Consider the following 20063-nt stretch of genomic DNA (forward strand, 5'->3'; position numbering starts at 1 on the left):
TCCTACAAATATGCTCTAGAAAGGAAGACCATTTTCTTCCTGCAAGATAAAGTGATCGTATTGTCAGTCTTTACTAAAATTCCTGTCCCCCATAGAATGATTTCTTTGATAATTGGCTCTATTTCTTCTTAATGGGGCTGCAAATTATGGAGAAAGTGGTTCCATGTTCTCATCCTTAGGGCTTTACTTTTTCCTCATCCTACAGTTCTACCTCTACCTCCCCAACTGACCACCTTCCCGTCACCACCCACCCCTACCTCCACTGACCCCCACACGTAGCTTTACTCTCATGCAATCCCATGGATACATACGCAGAAGAAACAAATTACCTACCAGGGTGAAATTCAGGCTGGCATCAAACATCTCAACAGCATAAGACAAAAGATCATAAATGGCAAGGGAAGAGGGATCCTAGAATTTTACCTGTGAGGAAGCTATCCTTCAAATTCAAAGGCAACAGCTAAGGAGAGCCTGGGTGGCTCTGTCAGTGGAGCATCCAACTCTGGATTTTGGCTCAGCTCATGATCTCACAGTTGTGGGATTGAGCCCCACATCGGGCTCTGCGCCCAGCGTGGAGCCTGCTTAAGATTCTCTCTCTCTCCCTCTGCCCCTTTCCCCTGCTTGCTCTTTCTCTCTAGACAAAAAAAAAAAAAAAGCAACAGCAAAGATAAAACATACCAAAAAAAGAAAAAAAACAGAAATAGCCTAATGTGCCCTTGGAAAAAAAAATTTTTTTAATTTGCCTATTAAATTCAGCCAACGAAAAAAATGAATCAAAATAAAGAACTCAGAAAAGAAAACATCCCATTTTAAAATGCTTTAAAAAGAGGGGCACCTGGGTGGCTCAGTCGGTTAAGCGTCTGACTTTGGCTCAGGTCATGATCGCGCAGTTTGTGAGTTAGAGCCCTACATCCAGCTCCGTGCTGACAGCTCAGAGCCTGGAACCTGCTTCAGATTCTGTGTCTCCCTCTCTCTCTGCCCCTCCCCTGCTCGCACCCTGTGTGTGTGTCTCTCTCTCAAAAACAAATAAACATTAAAAGAAAATTGTTAATGCTTTAAAAAGAATAGGTGGTGAATATTAACATATTGAAATACAAAGCTAATGCTATCAAGATATAACAATTGCAATTTAAACACAAAGTGTAGGGCACCTGGGTGGCTCAGTGGATTAGGCAGCTGGCTTCAGCTCAGGTCATGATCTCACGGTCCTTGAGTTCGAGCCCCGCATCGGGCTGTGTGCTGACAGCTCGGAGCCTGGGGCCTGTTTTGGATTCTGTGTCTCCCTCTCTCTCTGCTCCTCCCCTGCTTGCACTCTGACTCTGTCTCTCAAAAATGAATAAACATTAAAAAAAATTAAAAATAAAATAAACACAAAATGTAAAAGATATAAAGATGAGCAAGACATACAAATTATCAAGCTAACTAATAAAAAATGTGAGATAAGGATAGGTGAAGAATTCAAGTTCTAATTTTGAAGGGTGCCATGTTTGAGGTTTGTAGATTTGTCTACATTTAAAGCACATGTTCAAACAGTATAGCAACCCCAACTTCAGTTAGTATAGCTAGCCCCAGTATAGCAACCTCAACTAGGTTTTAGGTGATCTTTATGCTTTCACCTTTGATACTGTCTTTCAGGAACTTAATCACTAGTTGTAAATAAATGCTTACATGCAATTTTAGTCATTTCCTCAGTTCCCTTACTTGCATGAAATAACAGATCATGGAATTTACTAACTTTTGTTTTTAAAGACACACATAGACTGTTTCTATTTTTTTCTATTCTTTTATCTGTATATGGAGAGAAAGAGAGGAGGAAATGATGGTCACAAACGTTGAAGGTAGTTATTTCCATGTAGTGAGACTGGATGCTATCTTTAGTTTTCTTCTTTGCATTTTCCTGTCTTGAGTGACTTATTTTAATCATTATCATTATCATTTAAAATTTTTTTTATGTTTATTCATTTTTGAAAGACAGAGAGAGACTGAGCACAAGCAGGGGTGGGGTGGAGAGAGAAGGGGACACCGAATCTGAAGCAGGCTCCAGGCTCTGAGCTGTCAGCACAGAGCCCGATGCGGGCCTCAAACTCACGAACCGCGAGATCATGACCTGAGCCAAACCTGGACGCTCAACCCACTGAGCCACCCAGGCGCCCCTCATGTATCATTTTATAAAAACAGTGTTGTCCAAGAGCACTGAAGGGCTGGATTTGAACAAAAGGAGAATGGCTGGTGCCTTCCCCCAGGCTTCTCAGACCCTGACAGGCTGAAGGGGACACTAGGGAATGACCGTGATTGTCAAGGTCCATCTGTGTGTTGTCTCTGGAACTATTTTCTGTCTGCACCAAAGATGGGTTTCCTAACAACTCAATTCATCGACTCCCCCTGGAAGTACCAATAAGATCCAGAAAAATGAATGTGTAATGTAAATTGCAGGAATCTGGGATGAACACACACATCTAGCCGAAGATGGAGGAAGTGAAATGACTTCCATTTCCTCACCTGGAATCCCCACTTTCTGAGTCAACCATACAGGGAACAAAGGAAAAATAGTCACAAATGCTTTTCCACCCTAAGGCCCCAGTTCTTCATTCCTGAATCACCTGAGAACTTTAAGATAAAGTTTCTAGAGGAAGTCAACAAAAGTAAAAGAAAACCTGTTCCCACCAAAATCCAGTGACACCAAAGGCCTCACTGTATTTGGGGCTCAGCAGAATGGAGCAAGTGAAGAGGGCTTTGCACCTGCTGGGGGCTGACCACCTGACTCGTGCCCAGGTGTTCTGGGAAATGGGCAAGACAGAGACTTGGGAGGGCCAATCAGAGTAGCCATCCAAGGAGAAATTGCAAGTACTGCCCGCCCCCAGAGCCCCACACTTTGTGTCATTAAATCCCTCCCTTCTTCACAACACCCTTAGGAGGTCAGCGTTATTATCTTCACTTTATGCACAAGGAAGCTGAAGCTTAGACAGTTTAAGTAACTAGACCAAGGTCACTTAGCTACTATCGGTGACCCCAGGATTTAAAAATAGGCTAGTGGTGAGCTGCTCAAACTTGACAGCATTCCTAAAAGAGTCAGAAGAATGAGCCCAGCAAAATCGGCTGAATCAGAGAGCAGAATAGTATCTCAGGTCCAATCAGGCAAGAGTTGAATCTGGACAGCTAAGTTCCGGAGTCTGGAGTTCTAAGAGGCAGTCACAGCTGGCAGGGTTAGAAGCCCCATCTTCTCCAGAATATCCACTTACACAGCCCGATGGGCCAGGAGAGATGCCCTATTCCTCAGGATGGCACTGTAACTAAGGAGCGTGTCAGGGCCCAGCTCTGATGAGTCAGAGACCAAGATGCTCAGATGACCTAAAAGGCCTCTTAAATCTCCTGGAGTGGAATTCAAACCATACCTGGCATAAATCAAATTAAGCTTTATTCCAATACCATAAGACTAAGGTGGCTAGATGCTTGCATTAGGACAAGGCTGGGTCATAAATTCAAGGCTGGTGTGCCCAGGCCCCATGGTGAATTGCAGCCCCCAAAGTTATTATCCAAAGACAGTCTTGGGGCACCTGGGTGGCTCAGTCGGTTGAGCATCCAACTTCAGCTCAGGTCATGGTCTGGCAGTTCAACTCTTAGGGCCTCACTGAACACAGCAAGGGCCCCACTTTAACACTGCTCTGGCCTAGCTCCTCCAGCTTATAGATGAAGAAATAGAGGGCCAGAGAGGAGAAGAGACTCATTCGGGTCACAGAGCACATGTGCTCCTTCCTTTTTGAATACCCCTCTTAGGAAACTGGCCCAGGAAGCTCATCTTTGACATGTCTGTGCCCTGCTTCCATCTGCCCAGCAATGGGGAAGGGCATGCTCTGATTCACCCACACTTCCCCTTGTGTCTTGGGAAACTTGTTTCTGAAGCATTCCAACGGGTGGTGAGAATCTTGAATTTCCATTGTTCCCCAACACAAGCCCTGTATTTCATAGGCCTGCCATAACAAATCACCACAAAGCAAAAACAACAGAAGTTTATTCTCTCACAGTTCAGGAAGGTAGATGTCTGGGTCGAGATGTCAAGATGTCTGCAGGTTTGTTTCCTTCTGAAGGCACAGAGGGGAAGCAACCCCATGCCACTCTCCCAGCTTCTGGTGGTTGCCAGCAAAAATCCTTGATGTTTGTTGGCTTTACACATATCACCCCAACCTCTGTCTCCATCTTTACCTGGCTCTGTCCGTGTGTCTTTCTGTGTCTGCTCCTTTTCTCATAAGGACACCAACCATCTTGATCCAGGATGATTTCATCTTGAGATCTTTAACAAGTTACATTTATAAATATATTACTTCCAAATAAGGTCACATTCTGAGGTTCTGGGTGGACATGAATTTTGGGGGAACACTATCAAACCCACAGTAAGCCTCAAGGAACTCAAATCCGTGACCTCAGTTTCATTCACTAGCACAGGGCTTAGCCCCTCTAGCTGAGCCAGCACAGTCCTTACTAAAATCGTTCTTGACAACACAGGCCCTTCAGCTCCTACATGTCCTGTTGACAGTCCCATCAGGTCCCCACCTCCTGGGCCAGAAGAGATAATCCAGAGAGAAGAGCCTAGTACTTCCAGATAATATAGGAGATTTTTCTTGGAAGAGCCTGGCCTGAGGTTCTTCCCCCAGTGCTCCCTTGCTCCTCGCTCAGCAACGAACTTGGGAAGGGGCTCTCTTGAGCTCTTCCTGAAGTCAACTCAAAAGTTGACTATGACTATAAACCAAGAGACAGGGAGCTTATCGGCGACATTCCGAACTCCTGGAATGCTACTATGTTTTCAGATTTGGTTCTGAGAGCCAAAATTGATAGTATCCTGGAATATCCCTAGCTTATATCCAATTCACTTAAAAGAAAATGGAAAGATCACTTTCTCTGCAGAAAAATTTGCTGGCCGTGGTTGAAGAACTGTAGTTGGTAGGTGATGCAATGAAAGTTTCAGAGAAGCCCCAAAAGAGGCTTCCAGAAACAAGACCTTGGCAAGAATTGTGCCCTGGAATGAAGCCAGCTGCCATGAGATAGTACCATGGCCCTAGATGGTGACAAGTCTGAACACACTGAAATCGAGATGACTCTTTGGTTTCTGGGTGTCTATTCACTACATTTTGGCTTTTTCACATCCAAGACTGGCTTCTTCTTGACACCAGTTTGGATCAGGAGTACATGTTTTCCCTCTTAGGTAGTCAGGTTTTGGAGAATACAAACCATTCAATCGCAGTAAGATCTCAAGTTTTGGCATCAGATACACCTGAGTTTGTGTCCCAGCTCTGCCACTTGAGAACAATGTAACTTAACACAAGTTACACTGAGCTAAAATTAATACTACCTAATGGGATTTTATAAATTAAATAATTAACTCACGTAAGGTATTTAGCACAATGATGGCGCATAGCATGAACTCAATGGATGCTAGCCACCATTATCATTATCATTATTATTGCTATGATTACAATATCATAAGGAAGAGAAATTTACACCCACCCTCCCCCCCCAAAAATACACTCTGCATGTGACAACTGAACAAGATTTGATCATATCTCTTGTTTCCAATTATTCTCGCCCTACGTTTCTGGTGACTGGATAGATAATAATATAAATTGCTAACGCTTTCTGAGGGCTTACTGCATGTCAGGCACTATTCTAAGTTCTTCACGTCAACAAACCTAGGATGTAGGTACTATTATTATCATCTTCACTTTACAGGGGGAAAAAGTGAGGCATAGAGCAATTACACACTGCCCGAGATCCTGTTTTGTCATGGTAGAACTAGAGCTGGAACCAAGGCCCTGTGGCTCAAGAATCTGCAAGCTTAACATTCCTGATGGAGGCTGGCCAACATAACTCTGTTTAGATGCACTTCTAGCAACTTCAAAGAACTGTCAGCAGGAATTTGTAACTGACAATTTAATGTGACAGATTCACCCCGATTCAAAGCTGATTGATGCGTTTGATTTACGTTCAGAAAGTGTGCACGGGTTGTCTGAAGTCCTACAGTGAGTGTCTGACAGATCTCCAGGCAGCCCAACTGAGACCAGTTCTCCTTGCAAATTCAAAAGAGAGAAGAAGCACAGATTGCAGGAGGCTCTTCCTGAATGCCCATGGTTCTGCCTCTTAATTGATTCCTGGGCTTAGATGCCAGGTCTGGGGTTGTCCTGCTTGCTCACCTTGGGAACTGAGGATTCTGTCTACAGTCCCGGGACAAAGCCCAGTCATAGGTACACGGGCTGAGGATCTGCTACACTCCCAGGAGACAGGATGGGAAGATATGGGGACTGAAGTTAGATCTCAGGACTCCAGGATGGAGATTCTTAGCCATGAAGGAGCGCAAAGACTCTTATTAGCCCCTGCGGGATATCCATGGCAGGCAAGACATTCATCCCAGCCACAGACCACTTGAGATAGTGGATTCCACTCTGAGTTGGGAGAATGATGTTAAAGAGCACAAGGAGGGAGCACAGTGGTGGCACCACACAAACCTTCTCTAACCTTGGCTCATAAAGAATGTCTTAAAGTTTCCTTAGGAAAAGAGTGTATTATGGGAAGAAGGGGTAGACAACTCTCTTGGGATCCACTGATAGAGCTGAATGCCTGGGACCAGTCAGGGTGGGGACAGAGGACCTTTTCCATTTGGTGCCAGTTGCCAGTTAAACCTCAGAAGAAGAGCCACGGTCACTGGATGTGTCTGAGGCAATGGCAGCCAACAGTGGCAATAGCAAAAAGTTTTAACTCCTGCCAAGAGAAATATGAGCCATCCCATTCCACCCCAGGCCCTGCCAGGAGTAGAGGAAAGAATTGAAGGGCTCAGGACACCAGTGGTTCGCCAGTTGTGACAGACAGCCTTAAGGCCCCTGGAAAAGGTCTATATAAAGAAGAATATTATCTCTTGTGATCCTCTCAACAATACCAAAAGACAGTTACCCCAGCTGATAGATGAGGAAACCAGGACAGAAAGATTGAGTGGGAACCCACTTTCTCCTTGGCTTTCTGCCTATGCATACTGGGGGAAACGTCAGGCCTCTTGGAAGGATTGGGAAGGAGTTTCTACCTGTATTTCCACCTTTCATTTCCTTCCCTCAAGATGATGTACCTAATTAAGGAGCCTGAGGAAGGCTTAGAGCACACGTCCTTCATTCACTTTCAGGTTCTTGACTTTTTAGGGTAACCTACTCCCACCCCCACTACCCCCACCCCAACACACACACACACACACACACACACACACACACACACATTCTCTCTCTCTCTCTTTCTCTCTCTGCCTCTCCATCTAGTAAGTCAACTACTACCATAGGAGGAAACCTGTGCTTCTTTACCTGCTTTGAACACCTGGCTAAGAGTCACCCGCAATGCATCCAGACGTCTAGACTTCAGAAGCCTGATTTTGCTGGCAGGTCCTATCAAGCTTTATTAGTAATAAAGCTGACAAATTAATGCCTACTACTCCATGCATACCAATTCCATGGGGGGAAGGGGGGACTTGGGGCACTTCAGAAACCCAAAGTCTATCTTGCTAATAATAACTTGCCAGGGGCACCTGCGTGGCTCAGTTGGTTAACTGTCTGACTCGATTTTGGCTTGGGTCATGATCTCATTGTTTTTGAGTTCAAGCCCTGCATCAGGCTATGTGCTGTCTCTCTCTCTCAAAAATAAATAAACTTAAAAAAAAAAACGTGTCAGACAGCTAGGAATTGTGTAGACACAAGATCTGAATCCAAAGGATGAGCTTTTAATTGTCACTCTACATTGGAGGAAACTGAGGTCCAAGGAGGTGAGGCAGGAGTCACATCACTAAGGGCCTTGTGGAATTGGAGGATATTTGTATCTTACCACAAGGGCTGTAGGAAGCCACGCACAGATTTCAAGCAAGGAGAGGAGACACTGCCATTTGCCATAACTCTGTACCAGACCCCCACATTGGAGAATCTGTGTTAGAATTTTCTCCCCAAAGAAAAAGTATTTAAGAAAACAATATTGTTAACTGCCTTTGAAAACTATTCGTGACACGTGAGACTGAGGAACGGAAGGGTTTATTGTCGTCGTTGTTTGTTCTGAAAGGAAAAACGTATCTGAGCAAGTGGGTTGTTTTGTCTTTGCTCGACTTCCTCATTCTTGAGCAGTCAGGCAGGTTGGTTGGCAACCCAGGGACATCGTATGAGGTCCTCCTTGGCCTCACGAATGAGCCCCACGGAGCCAGACTTTACTGGCACCTGCTAGTCTTCTGCCCACTAAGCTCAGTTTGATGTCCCTCATTGTATTCTTCATCATCATTAACAATTTCCTGTGCCACTTATATCAGCCTCAGGGTGTACTGGCCACTTGACATGGTCAACCTCAAACAATTTCAAAACAAACCTATGAGGTGGGTGCTGTTATAATTTCCATCTTGCAGGCAAAGAGATTTAAGCAATTCGGTCAAGGTTAAACAAGTAGGATTGGCAGAGCAGAAACCCGGACCCAGATATTTTTGATGCCAGCTTGCAAGCTCTTAACCGCAAGGCTACCCTTTGCCACACAGCAGGTGCTCATAGTTGGTGGGGAGACTGCCAGAAGCGATCTTTTGTGCAATGTTTGGGGTGTAGCTGGGGAGGGGAACAGCTTTGATGGGAGTAAGGATTAAATGCCCTGGAGCACAGGCATGTGGAAGACCAAATGCTCAGTACGACTGATAGACTCACACAGTGATACTTAAGATAGAAAATGTTCTTAATGAACTTCAAGTCCTGGCTCACTCAGAATAATGCGGAAATCTCGCCTCAGTGATCCAATATAGAAAACAAATAAGTGAGCAAACAGAAACATTTGCACCTTTAGTTTTAAGCATAGTATGCAGCACCGAAATAGAGGCAAATGGCTTCTGATTCATGCAATTCAGTGTTTGTGGGGTGCATATTACGTACTAGACACTGACACGGAAATGAATCGGCACAGCCATAGCCCTAATCAGGCCTACAGGGTTCTTGGAAGGGCAGAAATTTAGAACTAACTAGAACGCCAAGTCCAAATTCAATATATGCACTATGAACATGGTGTTCATTGGAGCACAGAAGCCTGATCACTTGTTTTTATTCAGAATTTAATGAAGGTTTCACAGGGGCAGGGGTATTAGAATTGAGCCTGGAAGGATCAGAAGAGTCAGGATATAGGAAAGATATTCTGGAAAGAGGGATGGTTTGAAAAGCAAAAGAATGAGCAGAGAAAAAAAATGCAAAATATATAAGAAACTGTGAGAAATCTCATATTTCTGCAGTGAAGAGGACAAATGGAGACTTTGCTGGGGACCTAGGTAGGACTCAGATCACAGAGTGCCTTGCCTGCCCAAATAATGAGCTTGGACTTGACCCTGTGTGTTATGCGGTTCCTTTGGAGGCAATGAGAACCACCGATTGGGGTGCATTTTTTGGAACACACACTGATGCCAGAGTGGAGGATGGACTGGCGGGTAGAGGCTAGAGATGAGGGTAAGAGAATACTGAGGAGCCAACTTCACAGTCCAAATTATTGATGACAAGGGCCTAAACCCTGGCAATGGTAGGAGGAATGGAGAAGAGGGCTCGTACTGAACAGATACGTCTGGGGTTGAATAGACCAAGTTCGCTGACTAATTGGACATGGAGGGAAGAGAGCGGGAAGGGAAGACCCTAAGGTGTCCAGTGTTTGTGAAAGGGTATAGGGCTAATAATGTCATGAGTCAAGATAGGAAACCCAGGAGGAGGAGCATAATGGGGAGTAGGGAAGATAATGGGTTCAGTTGGGGGTATATCGTATTGGAAGTATTACTAGACAGACACAAAATTGGAAGGCAGTTGGATGCAGGAGCCTGAATCTCTGAAGAGAGAAACATGTGAATCATCAGCATTTTGTGGTAGTTGAAGGTCCCAGAGAACACAGAAATTGCTAGAGGCGCAGAGAGGGCAGAACCCTAGGGAGGATTCCTATTTATAGTACTGTTAGAGAAAGAGGAGCAAGGAGGTTAAGAAGGAAGAGCCAAAGACCAGGCGGGATGACGGAGAGGAAGGTGTTCCGAGTCTTGTGTCAAATGCCTCAGAGAGACAGAGCATCTGAGCATTAATGTGCTATGGAGTTACTTGGAGGGCTTGTTAAACAGAAGATTCTTGACTCAGCTGACCTATGTAGGGCCTCAGAGTCTGCATTTGTAACAAGTTGCCAGGTAATGTCCTTGATCCTGTCCACCCTTTGGATGGTGAGGAAGAGAGTGAGGATTGAGACAGAATCATAGAATATAGCACTTAGGAGACCACTGGGGACCTTTGAGGGATTTTAATAAAGTGGCAGAGGTCAAAGCTTTGGTTGACTAGTAACAGGGCACTGGGGGAAATCAAGGCAGGGATGGAGACAAGATCTTCCAGAGGCTCAGCAAGGAAGAGACATGTGGGACAGTGGCTACAGAAACAGGCAAAGGCAGGAGCTGGGAAATGTGGGCATGTTTGTAGGAAGGGGAGAGAGGCAGAAGAAAGGTGGTAGACGATTATTCTAGGGAAGGTGCTTCAAACTCCCTTCTTCTGAGACAAGAGGGAAGGAAGGAAGGCTGGACAAAGAAACAGGTAGAGTTTTGAGGAGGCAAGATAGTGAATTTTATCACTGATGTCCTTTACTTCCCAAAGAAGTGAGAACTAAAGTTGTCTGCTGAGAACAAAGAAGCTAATTGGTCTTGGAGGGCAGGAGAGAACAGCCGTGGAAAAGATACGATGCAGATAAGAAGATGTAAAATAGGGTAACGATCATAAAAATGAAATAAGTGTGAGAAAAATAGACAATTCAAAATGATCCTGTTTATATAATAACCCATTACATATATCATATTCTACTTAGCATACAAGAATCAATTGTAGAATTTCAGAGTCCAGAGAATTTGAGTTGGAAGCGATTTCATACTCATGAAACAGAACTGCCAAAGCCATAAAGTGAGCACGCATAGGACTTACGACATGTCTACCTTCATTCTAGAGGAATCTTCAGCTGCTGTTGTCCCCAGCTCTGGGCTTAGACCTCCTGAACCCCACAGACAAGAATTTCCCTACACCTCCTCACTTCATCAAACTTAATTCAGATACCCAGCCACACCAATATCGCCCATTCTGCTCTTTTATAATAGGAAATCTTTCTTTGCAATATTCCCTTTGGAAAAGATCTACAAATAGTAGGGTGCCTCTGAGATGAAATTTTATAAGTGACATCATCTTCTGCTCCATCTGGGTGAAGAGAGCAGGTCACTTTGGAAGGGTTTATTATGAGGTTTGGGGACATGTTACTTAAGGGGCCTCCCTTTGCACATGTCACCCAAGTTTAGGGACATGCTGACATGGCCCTCACCAGGGAATGTTGGCAAGAAAGAATCACCAAGAACCCACAAAATCTCAAAGTTATCCAGAACCTGACCGCTTCTCACCATTTCCCATGTCCCCCATGACTACCCTGGTCTGACACCAGCCTCTGTCTTACTGATTACTGAAATTGCCTTCGAGTTGGCCTGCCTGCTAACCCCTGAACACCAACACTATTTCCAAGAGGTCAGCAGATTGATGCTTTCCCAGCTTTAAAACTCAACTCAGCCCTGGTCACTCCCCAACCCACATCACTCGGAGAAAAGACTGGAGTCCTTACAACAGCCTACGAGGCTCTTTAGGAGCTACATGCCACCAGATGTTTGACGTCATCTCCTACTACTCCCTCCCTGTTCACCTTGTTGGGGCTGCATTGTTCCCTTGCTATTCCTCAGACAGGCCAGGCACGCTCCAGACTCAGGGCCTGGTCACTCTCTGTTCCCTCTGCCTGGAATGTTCCCCCCTCCAGCGTGAAAAGGGCTCATCTCCTCACCTTCAGTTTTTGCTCCAATGTCATCCTCCTCTTGAGCCCTTTACTCACAACTTGCTGCACCTGCAACCCCATCTTGCCCTTCCTTTCCATCTCCCATGTCTGCTTTTATTTTTCCCCCCAAATTTTCACATTCTCATGAACGCTGTAACTTACTTATGTGGCCTATTGGCTCTTCCCACCCCCCACCCCACCCCCCATGGAATGTAAGCTCTCGGAAGTCAGAATTACTGTCTGTTCTGTTCACTTTTGGATTCTTAGTGGATAGGGGCCGGTAATCAGCAGATACTTGGTAAGTATTACTTCAATGAAAATACATGTGACCTAAGTCCCGTGTTGAGGTCTAAAGCATGAAATCTAAGCCCAAATGCACACAGGGGCTTGGCAGGCAGTGACCAAGAGCATTGTGAAAGATGGAAAGCGGGGTGCACTGGAGAGTCCCCATCAGCTCCGGCGGGTCATTGCTAGAGAACAATGCAGGCAAAAGAGAGCCAAATCTTCATATCTCTTTTTAAAAGAAACCGGACATACTATTTTTATACAAAATACAATGACTTTGTTATTAATGACTAGGTGCCTGGCCTAAAAGCTCAAGGAAAATGTCCTGGCCCCATAGAACATGTGGCTGAGGCCAGGTGGCCCTCCACACCTGGTTATCATGCCCAAGTGAGAGCCCTCAGAGTGACATGTGAGCCCATACAAGGGCCAAGGAGAAAAGAGGCAACAAGAGAGGTGTGCTTTGGCAAAGGTGGATGTCAGGGGGGTTTAAATTCAGGAGTGTCCCAGGAAAGTTGCTTTCCTGAGTTAGAACAGTCTGTATTATTAATATGTCCATTCTCCCCAAGTTGATTCAACACAACACTGACTTCAATCCTCGCAGGATTTTTTTCATATATCAACAAGATGTTTCTAAAAAAAAAAGTCTGTACAGAAAGGCAAAGGAGCCATACAAGCCAAAATAATTTTGACAAAGAAGAAGAAAGTAGGAGATCCCACACTACCTGGTATCAAGACCTACCATAAAACTATAATACTCAGGACATGTGATATTGGTGAAAAATTAAACACATAAGTCAACGGGCTAGAGCGAAGAATCCAGAGATAGACCAAGAAAAACATGGTCACTTGATTTTTGGCAAAATTGCAAAAGCAGTTCAATTAAAAAAAAAAAAGAATAGTCCTTCGAATAAATGAGCATGGAAAAATTAGATGTTTAAGCAAAAGAAAATGGACCTCAATCGATACCTCATATTTTATTTTTACAAATTCACTTAAAATGGATTATAGACTTAAACACAAACTATAAAACTATAAAACATTTAGAAGAAAATCTTTGTGACCTTGAGTTAGCCAGAGTTCTTAGAAATGACACCACAAACATCATTTATAAAAGGAAAAATTGATAAAATGGACTTGATCAAAATAAAAATGTTTACTTCTGGAATACATTGTTTAAAGAGGGCAAAGAAATCCAAAGACGAGGAGAAAACAATGGACTTGGATCCAGAACATATAAAGAACTCTCAAAACTCAACAATAAGAAAACAAACAGCTCAATAAAAAAAAAAAAATGGGCAAAAGATTTAAGCAAACCCTTTATCAAAGAAGATATACATGTGTAGATAAGAAATGCGTACATGAAAGGATGCTCAGCATCATTAGTCACTAGACAAAGGGGGATTAAAACTGCAATGAGATACAAGTACATCTCTATTAAAATGGCCATTTATTTTAACCGCCAATAGCAAGTACTGGCAAGGAGGCAGAGCAACTATAACTCTCACATATAACCTACTAGACAACCTACTTATTCCTAACACGGGTAGGAATGCACAATGATACAACCACTTTGGGAGATGGTTTGGCATGCACCTACCCTATGACACAATTCGACCCTCAGGCATTTACCCAAGAAAAATGAAATATATCTAATAAAATATATCGGCACACACATGCACAAAGCCTGTGTGTGAACGTTTACAGTAATTTTATTTATAACTGCCAGAAACTGGAAGGACCCCAGATGTCTTTCAACTGGAGAACAGATAAACAAATCTGTGCATTGGATCACAACCGAGCGATTGAAAGGAAGGAACTAGTGACACATACACAACACGGATGACCCTCAAATGCATGATGCTGAGTGAAGAAGGAAGCTAGACTCAGAGGGCAGTTGGTTCCATTTATGTGACTTTGCGTAAAAGGTACTACAGGCATGGACCACAGAGCAGGGGTGGCCAGAGGCAGGGGTGGGGCATGGGCTGGTGGGGGGGGGGGGGTTGACCACAAAGGGGGTGCAGGGGAGAATACGGGGAGGTGCTGGAGCTCTTCTTTGCCTGCAGGTAGTGGTGGTTACGTGACTCTAAGTATTTGCCATAACTTCTAGAACCATATACTCCCCCAAGTTTTATTATATGCAGTAATAGTATCTACCGTATATTCCATAATAATAGTACCTATTCCGTATCCTTGTTTTATAATAGCACCTACTTCATACTCAGAAGAGGAAATCTAATGAAATAACACACATACCAGACCCCCATTCTTTGGGTCTTCATTTTGGTTTCTTGGTTTTAGGCGAAGACAAATGCTTGGCATAGGCCTGGTGCATAGCAAGCGCTAGGAAAAGCTTTACTAACACTACCAAGAAGCAGTATCGTGCTGTGGTTAAGAGTGTGACCACATTTGAACTGAGAGCATTGGTGTCTCAACCCGATTTTGTCACCAATTACCTATTTGACCTTGGTAAATTACTTCATTCCTATGCACTTGGATCTCTTCATTGGTAAAATGGGGGTACTAATGGTACCCACTTTCAAGGCATGGTAGGTGGAATAATGGCCACCAAGGAGGACCACAAGCACATCCCCACATCTGTGAGTTGTTACCTTACATGGCAAAGGGGGATTCAGTTTTCAGATGGAATTACATTTGTTCATCGGTTGACCTTAAGATAAGGACATGATGCTGACTTAACCAGTGGGCCCCATGTAATCACAAGGGTCCCGAAACGTGGAGAAGGGAGACAGAGAAGGAAAGTCAGAGGGAGATGTGACTATAGAAGAATGGTCAGAGTGCGACATCAAGCTGGCTTTGAGCATGCAAGAGGGTCCATGAGCTAAGAAATGTGGGTGGCCCCAGGAAGCTGGAGAAAGCAAAGGGATGGATTCTCCTCTAGAGCCTCGAGAAAGGAATGCAGCCTTGCCCACACCTAATTTTAATGAGACCCTTTTGGACTTCTGACCTACAGAACATTTGTGTTATTTTAAGGTACAGTTGTGATTAGCTACAGCAGCCAAAGAAAACAAAGGTTAATAAATATAAAGTACTTCAAATAGCGCTGGGCATTAGACAGGAGTTCAATAACCCATCCTCACTTGATCGCAATGACATTGCTGATTATCACTCCTTCTATTGTCAGTTCCAACATTTCTGTTTATGCTGCACCAAGACACATGGCTCAAAACTACATCTCTTTGACACCATGTTGGACCTTGGAGATACAAAGTGAAAAGTAAATACTCTCTGGCCCTGACTCTCAGGTCAGGAGTTCACCGTCTACAAAGAAACCCACTGCAAATAAGTCACCTTTTGCTACAAAGTGGCAAGGGTAACAAAGAAAAATCTAAGCGCTTTGCTCTCTGGCGCTCCCGCTTCACCTCTCCCCAGCAGCGCTGTTAGAGGAGGTGCGCTGGCTGAGTGGAGATTAATCCTGCCTGGCTTTCCCAAAATGTGAAGCAAAAGAAACTCTCTATGGTCTTCTGATATGATGAATATTTGTGCTTCTCGTGGGGATTCGGCGCTGTGTGGGAGAGCTGGGGCAAGCAGAACTCATAGCTGAAATGGAAACTTCAAGGCAAACTTGAAATTGGTTGCAACAAGTGCTTTCAGGAAGGTCAGGAAGGTTAAGAATGGGCCAGGAGACCACCATGGGACACTTTGTTTCAATTATTTATTTTAAAGCTCCATTGTACCATCTCCTCTCCCAAATGAGGCATAATAAAGAAAGACAGGACATGCTCTGTGCTGACAGTGGTTCGGGCAGTAAATGTTCAGAAGGGAACTAGATCAAGTCCGGCTGGAGGGGCCACCCCATGCTTCACGGTGTGTTGAGTTACCTTCGTAAGGCAGGATTGTCTACGTGCGCACGTGCATCTCCACACCTATGCACACTCACTCATACACACACATACACGCCACCACCACCCTTGGTCCCTCCCACATCTCTGACGTTTACAGCCTCGTGGGGAGAAAAGAAGGAACGAGAAGTGAAGGATGTCTTACAGCTATTTGCGGTCATTCATTCATTCAACCAACATTCATTCATTAAGCACCAGCTTTGTCATGCCAGGGTCGATCGGAGTGCTAGAGACAGACACAGAAACAAGACAGTGTCTGCCTGTGAGGGGCTCTCCATGTAGCAGGAAGGGCAAAGAAGAAAGCTGGTGATCGCGGCGCCAAGCCACCAAGGCGAAAACAGCAGTTACTACAGGAGCTCAGGTTGAAGACACATAATAACCTGAAGAGGTCAGAGAAATGTCCCAGGGAAGTGCGCTTGGAGGACCAGAGCTGTTGGATAACCAGTCGTAGACCCAGCCACAAGGAAAGGAGCATGCGCTTTAAAGAAAGCCGAGGTAGAACTAGGGGCTCACCCCCCTCCCATCTCCAACATCCACCCAGAGCTCCGTCCAGGAGTTCACATCCTCCCATAACAACATGGCAGATCACATCACACACAACTGGCCCAGCTCATAAATGTAATGCCACGTGCAGCCTGTGGCCTGGCGAACACGTGGGCGGATAGAGCCCAACGCTCTGTGCCTACCATTTGCAGATGCACGAGGCTGGGAGACCCGGGGCCAGAGGACCATCTCAGGATGAACCCTCACTCTGCCACCTGATAGCGGGAGGGGCTCGCGTGGGTTGCTTCGCTTCCCAAGTCTCAGTTTCCTCGTGTCTAAAATGGGAAAGAGAGGACTATTGTGAAGACAAAGCAAGATGCACACAGACACAGATACGGCAGGAATTCCGTAGTAATACTCAGCAAACGTTAATGGAGAATCTCCACAAGCCGCTCCGGTAAGATCCAGAGATGCTGCCGTGGACAGACAGACTAGGTTTCTCTTCTCATTCCTGCCCCACGACTGTCTTCCTTTGATGGAAGAGCTAAGGACTCCAGGCTCCATCTGCTTTCTGGAACGGTAGCAAGAAGCTGAGTGATCACTGGGTGCCAGCTACTTACTGCCTTTGTCACCCTGTGGTGAGTTCTGTGTGAAAGTCTGCCTCTAGTGAAAAGAGCATTGGGCAGGTGGCTCTGGTCTCAGCTCCGCCCCTGACCTGCCACCAAGGGTCGCCCAGCCTCTGGGCTGTGGTGTCCTCCTCTGTCAAGGAGGAAGTCAGACACAATGGTCTCTACAGCCCTTTCTTGTTCTTGGAGTACTGACAGAGAAGGCTCCGTGTGCCCATATCAGAAGAGGCAGAGACTGACCAGCCATGACCTCAGCCCTCAAGGGGCTCACAGTCTGATGGGGAAAGCTGGGAACACACAGCACAAGACAATATGTGCTCTGTGCAGAGTATAGGGGAGCCTTGGGAGCTAGGTGTCACCTTTGGGTTCAGAGAAGATCACCACATAATGGGTGGTCTGGGAGAGCTTCCCTCAAGAAGTGGACTTGAGATTCTATTTTGATCCTAGGTTTAGGGTCTAGGGTCAGGGCAGTGGGGCATTCGGCAAATGCCCAGCCACCAAACCATTTTCATTCATGTGACAAATGTGTGTTGAACACGTGCTTATGCTCCCCTTCTGGGAAAAGTGGAAAATTCTGTGGTCCCTCGGTCTTCTGGACAAATACAAATACTGAAATCCCAATTTCAGTCCTACTGTGTTCCCATTTGGGCCTCCATAACCTGGCCTCTCTTTCTGTACACAAATTTTCCAGTGTGTTTGCCACTATCCTCACGTTTACTTCTAGGGGGATCTGGCGTGCCATTCTGTCTGCTTCTTTGTGGGTCTCTCCCCCAGCACGAGCATCTCTTTGCAAGCAGCGACATTCCTCACTCACGTTTTTATCCCCCGCATCTAGCAACATGCTCTGGAGTCAACACACTTGTGCTGCAGAGAGAGTTCCAGAAAATGCACCCAAATGCTCACATTCGCCCTCATCCCATGACCTCTTTTTCATTAAGAAAGGGGAAGGAAAAAAAAGGGGAAAAAAAAGTTACAGAGAGGGAGGAAGGCAAACCATAAGAGACTCTTAAATACTGAGACCAAACTGAGGGTTGATGGGGGGTGGGGAAGAGGGGAAAGTGGGTGATGGGCATAGAGGAGGGCACCTGCTGGGATGAGCACTGGGTGTTGTATGGAAACCAATTTGACAATAAATTATATTTAATATAAAAAAAAGAAAGATCTAACTTGGGTCGTCTGTCATCTTCCCCTTCTTTTCTAAAAGACATTTTTGGCCCTTTAGTTGAGCTCCTGGAGGCTACTATACCAGCCAGGAAAATCAAAGTAAAAATTTAAGAAACTGGCTCAAATAGATGCTTACATTGGAGAAATAGCTATCAGGAAGACTGGCAAAGGGGAGGCCCCAGAAGATGGGAAGAAGGGGGACAGAGCCAAGACCCGCATGGCCTGGATTTCAGGAGGTTTTGGTGGAGAGCTGGGAACGAGTATTGGAGAAAATGGGGGCTTGGGGGCCACTGCAAAGTTCGGGAGCTATTGGAAGTGATGGAAATAGTAAAAGAGGGTTTTAAAAAATATTGCCAAGATTTATGAATTGGATCTCCTGTAATATTCTTCAGGAGATGCCAGTAGAGGCTGAAATAGCTTTTTAGAAATGTTGGTTGTTATACAGGGTTTCATTGATGGTGATACTATGCAAAATCTTGGCCATGGGACCCACTGCCGGTCTCTGGGTAGCATGTATTTAGACATTTGGTTCATGAATGAGCCATGCTAGGTTGTCTGATGCACAGCAGGATTAGGTTAAGCAGACCACTGAAGCTTATTCTAAACTGTTAGGCGGTGTTTAAGAACTTGAGCTCTGGAGCCAATTTTCCTGGGATCCAGTGCTTACAAGCTGGGTAACTCAGACAAGTTGCTTAACTTTCCTGAGCTTCTGTGTCATCATTTATTTAGGGGCTAATACCAGGATCTACAGGACAGGGTTAGCATGCAGATTATAGGAGTTAATCCATGCAAAACTCTTTGGACAAGTCCTGAAATACAGTAAGCACTTAATAAATGTTAAGTTGTATTGTTTGTGTATGGTTGTCATTATGATTCCACTACAGTCTACGTAAACACAAGGCCCTGTAAGTTTCTTGAGTTTCTTGCTCACCAGTCAAGCCACAGATTTGTCCCCTGTACCAGTGTAGACCACCCTTCTGGGCCTAGGTCAGAACTCATTTACTTCTAAGTGCCTTAGCAGGATTTTCTAAACTGTCATTGGGTATGGATGGTCCTATCTGTCTGGTATTGTTCATCTTGCTTCTCCGATGCAGCTGCAAGTTCCTTGAAGAATACAGGAATCATACTTTTTGGGTTTCCTCTCCCTGGCCTCAAGCAGCCCAGAGGAGCACATACTGAGCTTGGAATGTTCTTTGGTTGAGTGGAATGGGCAGGGGTTGGTGAATCATTTGGTGGACATTTAGCTTTTGCGTTAACATACTTTTCATTGACCTCCCGCTCACCCTCATCTATCCTATTGTCAAAGCCAAGAAATGACCAGACTGTATCATCCAGAAAGTTCTAAAATGCATCAGAGACTCTTACGTACCAAGAAAAAACAGGGTTGCTGGAGGGGAGTTGGGTAGGGGGATGGGTTAGATGGGTGACGGGAATTTAAGGAGGGCACTTGTTGGGATGAGCGGTGGGTATCATACGTAAGTGATGAATCACTTGGTTCTGCTCCTGAAACCAGTACTGCACTGTATGTTAACCGACTTGAATTTAAAGAAATAAATTTGAAAAATGAAATAAAATGCAGTGACAAGTGTTATGTGCTTACGACGACAGCTGTGTTTCATCTCAAATGTCCTAGGCTTAGTAGATAGTACGCAGACTTTCCTGTGTCTCTCAGAGCACCACGAACCAGCATGGTGTCTGAGAATGAGCACAGGGTTGGGAGGTAGGAAGCATGTGCTTGAGTCCTCTTCTATCATCTTTTGGTTGCAATGATGGCACTTACCACCTCCTTCTCAGCTCGAAA

General features: G+C 45.0%; 1 long non-coding RNA gene across 6 annotated transcripts in view; it reads right to left on the bottom strand.

Annotated features, from left to right (window-relative positions):
• LOC123386716 overlaps positions 1-20063 on the bottom strand; it is a 52269-nt gene that overhangs the window by 22214 nt on the left and 9992 nt on the right. For all 6 annotated transcript variants that reach the window (XR_006601050.1, XR_006601048.1, XR_006601052.1 and 3 more), the window contains one exon: positions 16676-16807. This is a non-coding gene — a long non-coding RNA (uncharacterized LOC123386716). The remainder of the gene's footprint in view (positions 1-16675; positions 16808-20063) is intronic.

The sequence above is a fragment of the Felis catus genome, chromosome B4 (genome assembly GCF_018350175.1).
Source record: "Felis catus isolate Fca126 chromosome B4, F.catus_Fca126_mat1.0, whole genome shotgun sequence".
Taxonomy (NCBI): domain Eukaryota; kingdom Metazoa; phylum Chordata; class Mammalia; order Carnivora; family Felidae; genus Felis; species Felis catus.